This window comes from Cebidichthys violaceus, unplaced genomic scaffold (genome assembly GCF_023349555.1).
Source record: "Cebidichthys violaceus isolate CVI_PGR_0920_01 unplaced genomic scaffold, fCebVio1.0.p SCAF_23, whole genome shotgun sequence".
NCBI lineage: Eukaryota > Metazoa > Chordata > Actinopteri > Perciformes > Stichaeidae > Cebidichthys > Cebidichthys violaceus.
In genome coordinates this window covers 10,527,888-10,535,967 of record NW_027176406.1, presented here as the reverse complement: position 1 = coordinate 10,535,967, position 8,080 = coordinate 10,527,888, and positions in this window count along the sequence as shown.

Sequence of the window (8,080 nt, the reverse complement as noted above, 5' to 3'; positions counted from 1 at the left end):
ACACACTTTGATGCTGAAACTATCAGGGAGAGCGAGAACATTTTTCAAAATATATGTAGCTAATGCTCACATGCATTATCGAGCTGATGACCAGCATATAGTCTACTCAATGGTACACATGCTCGACCTAACGGACATGTGCACCACAATATGCACTTAATCATATTCATGAAGGGGCCGCTTGCATCAGGAGAATGAATAAATAAAGCCCTTCAGCATTTATTAGTTAGCATCAACGGACCAACTGAAAGCTGGCTTTCTGAAAGCAGAGGAACATCTCTGCTAGATGTGTCGCTCTGCTGGTATTCTCTGCATTTGAGGCGGCTAAAGAAAAGGAAAGTGTCTATCTAACAAAGCAACAATACACACAGAGGGAGAGTGACTTCATCCTTCTATAGTCTTTGCATCAATAACAGTTGTTTACTGCTATATTAATGCTCTGAATGTTGTATGTTGCTCCTTTAAAATCAATGCTTGTTTCTTGTGTCTTGAAGTTGTGTTGGTGCTTCATTTCACAACCACGCGTGAAGAGACCACTCACCATTTCACAGCAATACGTGAACAAGTTGCTCAAAGCTCATTGGCATGTCTCTTTCACACACACATACACAAGTACATATGGACACACACAGATATCCTGAAGAGAAAGGATGGAAGCTGAAGGAGAATGAAGAAGGTGTTGCAGGCTACCAAGGGTTTTGATGTGATGCCACTAAAAATGGGGCTTTGAGGTTTTAGTGATTGCACAATATCATGAATACATGAAGACCGTTTGAGTATTAAGCATTATTTTATATATTCGTCTCCTCCTGCTCATCGCCACCTTCTTCTGCCTCCTCATCTTCTTGTGATTTACATGTGAATTGAAGTAATCTGCTCACAGCCACCCCCCCCCCCCCCCCACACACACACACACACACACACACATTCACTTTGACAAATTGAACAGATCAACCAAGAAATATCTGAATCCCAATATTCCCAACACTTGAATCTATTGTCAATAAAGTGCTAGACAAAGTGACTCAATCCCTTTTCAACAGATTTAATGCAATGCAATTAATGAATTACAAGAGAGAGCTCTTGACACTTAATCTGCAATGCAGTTACTGCATCATGGCATAAAATGTAGACAATGTTTCATTGTTTGTTAAAAAGTAAAATGACATTTTTGACATTCTCTGATACAGGAAGTGTGTGCATGTGTGCTGAGGGGGATATTTGGAGGGCTACATGTGCAGCTGTACACATATTCATTTACATGCCCTCGAGCATACATATGTTTGCACATATTTGTGTCACAGAATGTTTCTGTGTACGCCAAAATCTGTACTTGTGTCTGTTTATCTGTGTTTGTGTGCATGTCCGTGTGTTTCCACCTACAGTACACATGAAGTTGGTGTTGCTTGTTCGGTTCTGACAGGTTTTAATTAAGTTTCTTGGTAACATTTCAGTTGGCAGTTGCATCCAAATCGCAACCAGCCTTTAACCAAATCTTAGGTAGAAAGAGGTCTCTTTGTTTCTTTTCCATGAATTAGTGATAATGTTGACATTGTTGAGAAAGGTTAAGTGACCTTTTTACTTGAGGTCTTGATCTTGCTTCTATACTCCCACTCATTCCTACTTATACACACACATGACCATGACCTCTTATACTCTAACTGTATATAAGAACACACAGGTTATGTCGCTTGCATACTCCCACATACCCCCATGCACATATATCCTCTCTTCCACACACTCACGCTCGCTTTCTTTTATTTATTTATTTTAAATATCCATGCACAAACACACACACGCAAAGACCCCACAGCATTTATCAGAAGCCAGAGTGTTGACAGAAAGTGAACAGCACTCTCTCTATCAACCGATGTGTATCAGGGCTACAGGGACCCCATTCATTCCTATTATCAGTGATTACCATCACCGAGTTCTCCTCCTGCGCCTGATTTTTATCTGCGCTAGCGGGCCAAAAGATCTCTATCAGTACCTACTGCTAAAGGTAGGAACATTCAAATTCCCATCCTTCATCATTGTCTATTAATTAGACAATTAGTCGCAGTAAGAGAATGAGGTGGATTGGGTGGGTGATGTTGCTTTTGAAGTGGGGAAACTGTCCCTGTCAGAAGTTGCCTGTTTAGCTGTGGACTGCACATTTCTGCACATGTTTTTGACATTAGTATCTGGATTATTTCACAGTTAAAATACATATATACAATACGACAATACAGTTGTATATTAATGCCAAGTCAAGCTCAAGCATTAACGTATTGTGTACCAAATCTTGAACTTTATTTCAGCCATCGCATACATGGTACATACATGCAATTTGAGATGTGTTTATTATAAGAATTTATGAGCAGCAGCTTGTGGTTCAGTGTCTCGGACAAGGACCCTCCGACATGCAGAGAGGAGCTGGGGATCGACCCTTTTGGTTAGAAGACTACTGTCACACCTGTATGTCAAGTTGGGTTTTTGTCCTGTCTCCACGTTTGTTTTGTGACTTCCTGTTTTATTTTGGAAATTAACTCTCCTCTCGTTTCAGGTTCCTTGCCCTTCCTCATGTGTCACCAGTCTGATTGTCTTCCCTGATTCCTGATTATCTCCACCTGCTCCCCCACTCCCCTCATGTGTACTTATAGTCTGTGTCTCCCCTTGTCCTGTGCCAGTGTGTCATGTCCTTTTGCCTTGCACACCCGCCTCATGATATCAGCAAATCCAAGCCTGATTATTGTCTATCCCGTTCTTGTTTCTCGTTTCTTGTTTCTAGTTTCTTCTGTAAGAGCGACCTTGTTTTGCCTTTTGCCATTTTTGATCATTCAGCTCTTTGAGTAGAATCAGAGCTTTTTTATTTGTAGCATTTTACCTTCCTTGCGAAGTGATTTTTGGTTTGGCTTTTGCCGTTTTTACGTTACTGCCCTTTGAGTTAAATTGGAGTTTTTTTTAGTTCTGCTTTGTGAGTTTGTTTTCCTGCCTCGCTAAAAGAGGCTTTGTTTCCAGGGATTTTCCTGAGTCTTTTTGTTGTAATTAAAAGATCGTCAGTTGAACCTTAATATCTGCGTCCGAGTCCTCATCCAGAGTTCCCTCCGTGACAACTACCTGCTCTATAGCCCCTGAGCCACTCATAGTACCCTGAGCATGTAGAGACGGGGACCATGAGATCCAAAGAAGCTAGTGTTGACTGCTGGCCTGTAATATTACATGTATGTAAATCAATCAATAAAACATGGACTGGTCTTGTCTTTTTTTTATGCATGAATGTTAAAATCAGGTTTTCACTCATCTCAAGTCAATACATATGCTTGTTTGATGTTTGGTGCAACAATTGTCAACCTCAGACATCCTTCAGAGTCATCTCAGAGGGGCTCAGGTAGATTAGGCAGACGGTGATTATCCCTGACAGAGTGTGATAACGAGAAAGCAACAACTAGAAAAATATGACAAGACTTAGTCTAAAAAAGTGTTTGCTTGTGTAGACAGATAAAGACGAAGGATCTATATGTATTACAGTCATAGATTACAGTATAATACATTAGTATACCCGTCTATTTACAGTATGTAATATTCATGACTGACACTAACCAAAAACCATCATGTAAAGCAACATAAACACTATGACAAAAGACCATCTGTTGGTGACAGCTGCATTACCACACGCACACACACACACACACACACACACACACACACAGAGAAAGATGTGCATTAAATAATCTAACATATAACAACTGTATTGACTGATGGTCTTTCTCTTACATTTCCATGTTCCTCCTGCTCTTTAAACATTAAGGCTTCAAACCAAGCTCACTTTACAAACTGCATGTATATTTGCAGCCATTATTGTCGAGGCAGAAGAGCCCATGTGTGCTCATTATTGTTATAACTGCGATATAAGTCAGCATATGGCTAGAGGGCACTGCTCTTTTATCCTCTTAGGCAGCACTTAGTGACAAATATAAACCACAAAGATGTGCACACACACACACACACACATACAGATGTGTAGACATATGTCATGATCTCTGTCCCATTCTTTTTTTCCCCCCTTAGACCTTTACTGTCCCCTGAGTCTGTTCCTCTTTCTTCCTTTTTCTTTTTGTAACAGAGACTAATGGGAGAGATAAAGACAAGCTACAGTGTGGGCCATTCCATCTCAATAAATGACATAATTAGCATATTTGTCATCTTATTGTTGTTTCAGTTCGATCAAGGTTTTACACTGAATTATTTTAATAAAAGAAGAAGAAATAGACACCGTCACCGTGACACAGTTCCTGTTGTGTAGTATTTGACCCTTTCCAAAAGCATACACCAAGATCAGCACAAAGATCAGGTTGAACTGGGAGTGATTCTGATGAAACTCTGTGGGGCCTTTCCTGTTTACACAGCTCTGAACACCAGTGACCTGGAATGGATAAAGTCTAAGACATACAACTACACAGCAGATAATTAGCAGCTTAAGCATTACTAGTAGTCTTTTCTTGTGATGACACAGCAGTTGTACATGGATATAAGCTGAATATTGGCAACACGTGTGACTGAGTGCGGCAGCAGCTGTAAACCGTGGAGCGGGAGCTCAACAGTTCATGAAGGGAACAGTAGTAAAGCAAGCTGTAAAATAAAACCACTGCTTTCACAGGAAATATCCAGCTGAATATGAGAGTTGTATGAAAATGGGACAACATGTCCTATAACACAAAAGTTATGTTTAGTTTCCCATGATGCCAATATCACACGGTAATGGTTGTGGGCTGTGTGGCAGACAAATCCCTGAAGCCAATATACAATATCATCCTCCGCCAGAATCCTGGCTTACAATGAGCCAAAAGAAACTCCCCCACCCCAAAACAACAGCAGCTAGGAAAGTATAGCACAAAACCAGTTCAGCTCATAACAGTTATACTCAAACATGAGTTCTCATTAGATTCTCAACAGCGGCATACAATAATAAGCTCAGCCACAACAAGACATAATTCACAATTATTGAGGAACAGTGATTCCCAGAGTGAGAGATACATGCATTCGATTTCATACAGATAAGGATTTGTTCAATTTTATAGCTTACATTTCCAACAATTTTGTACGATGACAAGTGCTTGATATCTACATTTTCCCTGCATGACTGGAGTATTGACATACTGTAGATTGAAAAGCATGTACACTAATCTGCTAGTTTGTAATGGATTGTGATCCGCACTATTTTTAGACATATCTGTCAGCTGTGAGTTAATCTGAACTGGCACAATCTCAAACACACACACACACACACACACACAGACACTATAACACACTAAGCAAGGTGTTCAGGGTTTAACAAGCGTTACATTCACGGTCATAAATTCAAGACATTAGGGAGCATGTTAGATGGATTTATGTAGCCATGACGTCCATTGGCCTGTGTCTACCACTAAGGCAAATAATGACCGGCCTCCCACCCAACAAATGGCCACAGCAGATGGACAGAATGAAGTTTATTTCTGTACAGAGAGTACCTACTATTGTTGGTTGAAATGTCTGCTGTGATCCCTGTGATAGGGGCTGGCTGTAGCTCAGTGGGTGGAGTGCTTTGTCTATTAATTACAGTTCGATCCCCAGCTCCTACTGTCCGCATTTCAAAGTGTCCTTCAGCGAGACACTGAACCCTAAGCTGCTCCCAGGCACTTGGTCCATTTCATGTATTTACCTGTATGACTGTTGTAGTAAAATGAAAATGAATAGATACCACATTCAACAGTTCTGTTGTTGCAGAATATAGATTTGATGTTATAGCACAGTGTTTATTGCAGTGATGCATTAATGCAAGTCCTTTTTTTACGTGACAGTGAAAGTAGCATCTACAAATTCTGTGGCTTTATGATTACCATCTCTACCTCTTTGGCTTTGCATTTAATATCTCACGTTGTAAATCCAGCTCCTATGCTTCCCTCTCCTGCATGTTCACTCTGTTTATCCCTCTGGACCTTCGCATCTCTCACCTCCTTTACATCACATCAACCACATGGTGTGTGAATGTGTTTGGATGCTCAGTGCATCATTTCCCAAATGACTTGACCTCAGTATATAATAAAACAAGCTTAAACAGAGAGAATACGATTTGTGCATGTGCATATGTCATGAGGCTTGTGTCATTTTTTTTTCCTTCTCTTTCATCTTACTTTCCTCCTCATGTTTCCCTTAACCCAGAAGTAATAAAAAGCAAATATGATATTTAGAATACATTTTTCTTCATCCCATAAAGATCTTTTTCTTGTTAAATTGGTAGCACAAAAGCATGTTTGCCCTCCTAGTTCTTTGCCCCATGCACGAGCTCTACCCCACATACAGTATAGATTTAACAACACAGAATCATAAATTCAAAGAGCAGCCACTCCCATCACAACACCCAAGAGAAATCAGTTGCCAGTGCAATGCGTAGCCTCAGAGCCCCTGCCCTTTACCTTCAATCCTTCTCATCACAGGAGAGATCCTCTGAGACTGGGGGAACAGCAGCTGTGTGAACGCCCCATGATCCATCTCAAGAGGCCGAGCCTGACTTAGCCTATCCTGGCCTTATATGAATGAATTATGTTTAAATGATCCCAGAGGCAGAGGCCACATCATGCAGGTGGCACAAACCTGTGCGCTCTGTGTGGTGTAGACTTAATCATGTTTGGCAAAATGAATTCTATTTAGTTCAAATTGTGTCCATATGAAAACATTAGAAGGAGGACTCACAGGAGTCACACCCCCCGTTGTGATTTTTTTGTATGCATGCTGGGGAAAACACTGCACATACAGTACTACACAAAGAGAATGCATGCATACACATAAATGAATACGCATGAGCAGCTTTGATTAATGTGGGCATACACAAGCCCCTTTTCACACGCATCAACGCATGCTTACACGCATGCGCACCTGTGGGCACAGACACATTTACATTTACAATATAATCTACTCAAATATGGCACACGTACAGTTAATTGAAAACTGACTGACGTAATGCAACAGCGTCATCTTCTGTCCCGACGGGAAACTGCAAGACTGCAGCAAATTGACTCCGTGTGAACAAGTGGTGCTCTCTGTTTCTTTTCTTCTCTCATCTATCAGATAGTGAACCGCTGATTCACCTGGATCCATAATCGCTTTCACTTGATCCAATGAACCTGTCAATAACGCGTGTGCGTGTGTGCTTGTGTCTGTGCGCGTGCAAGCTTTTGACTAAAAACCCACCCACATATGTGTGAGCCTGAGGTTTCTCTCGCTTCATATGAACAATATATCAGAACAATTGATGTCTCTTTATTGCTCATCTTACACTTGCCCTTTATTTTGTTGTGGTTTAGCCCAACACACACACACACACACACACACACACACACACACACACACACACACACCTTCGTGGTTGAATCTCTCGCTCATTCTCCAATATTTTTTTTCACTCACACTTCCCCTATCGCATCTTTATTTCTCTCCATCCCTCTCCCACGTATCCTCCCACCCCTGTCTTCATTTCTCGAGCTCTGTCTGTCTCCTCATTCCTCCCTTGCCCCCCCCCCCCCCCCCCCCCCTCTCTCTCTCTCTCTCTCTCTCTCTCTCTCTCTCTTTCTCTCGCTGACGTCATAGCAACTGCAGTGTAAGATCCAGGGCTCGCTAAACCGTGCCCATCATTCTATGACAAATGACGAAAACAGCCAGACAGATGAGCCCTAGAGGAGTTGGGGGAAGGTGAAAGAGGTGGCAGAAAGGGACTGAACCGCACCCGCGTCGGTGGGAACATGTGGGGTGAATGCACTATTGGGGCTATTTGTCCAGCGAGCTGTGGGCAAGGTCGGCTTTTAGGCGGCAGCAATTCTAATGATGTGACTCACTCTGGCATGGTGCAAGCAAATTGTGCATGCAAGCAATGCAAGAGGGTTAGAAAGAAGTGAAAGGCGTCATACTGATGTGTCACCGGGCAGAGGCAGAGGGGAAGGGGGTGGGAAGGAAGAGAGAGATTGAGGGAAGGGTATGCAAGGCGAAGGAGATTTTAGAGAAAAGGACAAACTAAGTTTTCACAGTATACGTGTGTCAGTGACAAGAGTCAAAAGATGACTGC